Here is a 3,586-nt window from a genome sequence, read left to right on the forward strand (position 1 = left end):
AATTTCTTTTGTTTGTGAACATGCAGCGCTAAAGCACGAGAACCCCCCCTCCCCTGCCCCCCAGTTTGGGAACCACTGGGCTAACCTTACAATTAATTTGAAACTTTTTAAAGTTACCGCTTCCTCCGAAACCTCGACCTGCACCAGTCCCAGGATAAGCAGCAGGACTTCGTTCAGACGCTGTAAGTTTGAACTGAGGAAACTGGTCAAAATCCATTTTCGCAGTAATCGTCTTTAACGAGCCTTAAAAAAAAAAAGGATCCATTTGAGATGTGACGTGAACGAGAGTCTCAGTCGTCTGAGAAGCCAAACCGTCCGAACACACTGCTGTCAGAGCAGACACACACACCAGATGTCTGAGCGGATTAACACACACACACACACACTGAGGGACGCTAACACTCATTAACCCGCGCGACGAGTCTGCGATTCAATTAAACCGCTCGTTAAAGCCGAGTTAGGATCAGTGTAACGAGGCAGAACTTTCTGTTTCAGCTGTTTCGCTCGTCACGTTTGTTATCACGCACACACACACTCCATCGCCTCCACGTTAACACCACAGCTGTCTGCGTGAGCTGTGCGTGAAAAGATCTAGCTCCTATATTATATTATATTATATTATATTATATTATATTATGCTACATATTAATGAAACACAATGAGGAGGTGTTAGCAAGCCGAAGGGAAGAGAGAGAGGGCTCACTGAAGCTCATTTCTTCTTCTTCTTCTTCTTCTTCTTCTTCTTCTTCTTCTGTAGTTTTCCTGGAAAACGCTTCTGTAAGAACAACTAACAGGCAGTCGGTCACGCAGCACCGCCCGAACCAGCTGTGTGGATCAAAGTGTGTGTGTGTGTGTGCTACGGGGGGCGCGGCCTCCGAGGAACGTCCAATCAGCGACTGACACACCTGCTCTCCATCCACAGTCAGCACCTGGCAGTACACCTGCCCAGAGGGTCCGCTCACCTCGGCGGTGTTACGCCTCGGCTCCTGACGGGCCCCCCCGTGCCCAGGCTCGTGGGCCTCACCTGCAGATCTCGTCTGCTCCACCTCAGCCGGCCCTTCTTCCTCCGCCTGCCTGCTCTCCTCAGCCTCGGGTCGGCCCGCTGTCTGCACCCGGCCCCCCGGCCCCCCGGCCCCCCGGCTCTCGGCGCTCCTGGTTCCTCATTGTGTTTCCTAAATAAACAGAACTGCTTCACTTCTGCTGTCCTGGCCGTGCTCCCGGCCCCGGTGTACCATAACATTTCCTGCTGATCCAAACTATCAAGAACACCGTACCAGTATTTTAGGAAGTGCACCCTTACTGGCTGCGTGGAGGCTGAGGTGCAGCACGTCCCAACCGTAACCTCCATCTTTCCCTACGTCGCTGCTGTAGCTGCCACGCACAAAAAGAAGACTTTTTAAAAAGTTGGAAGCGGATGGAAAAAACGTCTGAACGTCGTAACAACGTTCCTGTCTGAAGTTAAACTGAATCCAACAAGCTGCAAACTGCTAATCCGTGACGAGGCCTTCTGTGATTAAAGGGACGAGCCAGAATATGTTCGGTGTTCTGTTTCTAGAAAGAAACCCAGCTGTTGTCCTGTGTGTGTGTGTGTGTGTGTGTGTGTGTGTGTGTGTGGTGATATCTTTCTCTTTTTCAGCTCTTTTGTTCGTTGTGTTTTTGAAAACGGTTAAAAATCAAAGACTCTGTTCAGTCTGAAAAACTGATCAAAACCTGGACGTGAAGCGAGCCGGCGCTTCAGCACTGAGCGTCTCTGTTTTCTGGGTTATTTAAAGTCGCTGCGGTGTGTGTGTGTGTGTGTGTGTGTGTGTGTGTGTGTGTGTGTGTGTTTTGCGCTGCAGCCTGTGGGCGAGTTCATGTGTCAGTTAACTGTTTGTGTCCAGTCTCTGTTTTTAGCTCTCCGAGCTGTCGGACGCTTTAACTGCTGCAAAACAGCTGCAGGGGACAAGCCGACTGCTGATTGGCTCTGACAGCCTTTTGTCTCTTCACACACACACACACACACACACACACACACAAAGACGGGCATTGACGAGGCTGCATGTGACACTGTGACTAACCAATCACATGCATTACATAATGTCAACATCACGTCGTATTTTCACGGCCCGGCTTTCATCTTCTACGTGTTCGGACGAGCGAGATTTAGTTGTTGTAGATTCGGTGAAACGGGTCATAATTTCCATTCGACTGTTTTCCAGTTTCGATTTTGAATATGTGATCGATTTATCAAAAAAAAAAGACAAACTAAACGAGTGTAAATCTAACATTTGTTGTGACGTGACGCGTCGTGTTTTACTGAGCTCCTCACGTGCACAGCTGTCACACTGGGCTTTAGTAGAAATGTGCGTGTGTGTCGGGAAAGGCCTCGTGCGTGTGTTATTGGTGTTTTGGTGAACTCTGGTCGGAGAAGACCTTTCTGAGGCTCAAATGTCACGAAGCGAAGTGAAGCCAAAAACAAGTTAGTCAGAGAAAAATATCAGACGCGACGAGAGCCGATAAACGAAGGAACAAAGACCCACAGAGTCCTCGGTGTCTGTCGGAGTCATGAGACCATGTGACTCAGTTACCCTCATCGCTGTAACACACACACACACACACACACACACACACAGCTCTGTGTTCACAGCGGGGGTTAACATGGCCGCCGGTCATGTGTATGTTTTCAGATCACATGACGGCCCCCTTTGTGTTGCCGTGGAGCTGCTGTTGTCACCAACAGTCGTCCACTGTTGCGGTCCTTCAGTGTGACCGTCCTGCGGAGCAACGCCCCCACAAAGACGCCTTTATCCCCCCGACACCGCGGACACACGGCCGGGCCGACTGCTGAGGTCAGCGGCGACGTTAAGCTCAGGTGTGTTTCCCTTTCGAAGCAGAACAAACACACGGCGACCACGGAGGAGGAGGAGGAGGAGGAGGAGGAGGAGGAGGAGGAGGAGGAGCGTTGCTTAGTGACGCCAGCGCCAAGAAAGGTCGGAGCTATCGGAGGATTCAGACGCTGCTCAGTAATTCAGATATCTGAGAGGAACAACAGCCCGTCCAGCTGTGACACATCTGTGCTGAGTCAATGTTTCTGTCCGCCCGGCAACAGCAGCCGAGGAGGGGATTTAAAAAAAGACAAGTAACAGAGGTGGAACTTGTTGCAGGTTTCTGCTGAGTCATCTCTGCTTTCTATCGAGTCACTGCTTCCTCTCCTCAGACAGACGACTTGTGTGTCCGAGTCAGAGATTATGGGAAGTTAGAACTGACTCGGCCAACGTCAGAGCAGCGGTAAATGACGGTTTCCACGTGGAGGAAAATACTCTCCTCGAGGTTCACTCGGCTGCTGCTCTGGGGCTTTCAGTCACATCACATGGTCTTCATCAGCAGGTGGAGTCGGCCAGTTGTTTTCCGGAGCACCTTAAGGACTGAAACTCAAACACGTCGGATAAAAAGCTGAACTCCAGAACAGCAACCAGCGCTGAAAGTAACTAAATCACGTGTGGAGTTACAGATCAATTATTACCTGAAAGAATTAGTTTGAAATGAGAGAAAGAGAAATTTACGTGCTGAAAAATCAAACTGTGATGACGAACGTAAACATAATTGT

The sequence above is a fragment of the Siniperca chuatsi genome, linkage group LG6 (assembly GCF_020085105.1).
Source record: "Siniperca chuatsi isolate FFG_IHB_CAS linkage group LG6, ASM2008510v1, whole genome shotgun sequence".
Classification (NCBI taxonomy): domain Eukaryota; kingdom Metazoa; phylum Chordata; class Actinopteri; order Centrarchiformes; family Sinipercidae; genus Siniperca; species Siniperca chuatsi.